The sequence below is a fragment of the Crocodylus porosus genome, unplaced genomic scaffold, assembly GCF_001723895.1.
Source record: "Crocodylus porosus isolate Cpor-Errol unplaced genomic scaffold, CroPor_comp1, whole genome shotgun sequence".
Classification (NCBI taxonomy): Eukaryota; Metazoa; Chordata; order Crocodylia; family Crocodylidae; genus Crocodylus; species Crocodylus porosus.
The window spans coordinates 43,225,649-43,226,024 of NW_017728886.1; positions in this window are offsets into that span (position 1 = coordinate 43,225,649).

Below are 376 nucleotides of genomic sequence, written 5' to 3' on the forward strand. Positions count from 1 at the left end.
AAGTGCTGGAGAGCACCAGCAGCTCAGGAACTGACCCCAAGGCAGAAAGCAGGGAGCTGAAAAACTGCTGCCTTTTATGCATTTTCTCTGGCCCTCCCCCAGAGCACTGGGATTGGAAGGGACCTCAGTGAATGCTGACAGGTCACTGGCCAGCCACACGTCAGTCATGAAAGCATTCCTCCCCGCTTCACACACAGGGAATCCAGTATAGGCAAGTCAAATATTTGACTCGTGCTGTTAATATTCCACTTCTGGTATTCGATTCGACAGATATTCAACCAGCTGCTATTCAACTCGACTGTCACTTTTCAAGGTCAAATATTTGTCGAATTGAACATTAAGTCGAAGCTTTGCACAGCCCTAGCCAGTTCTGCAG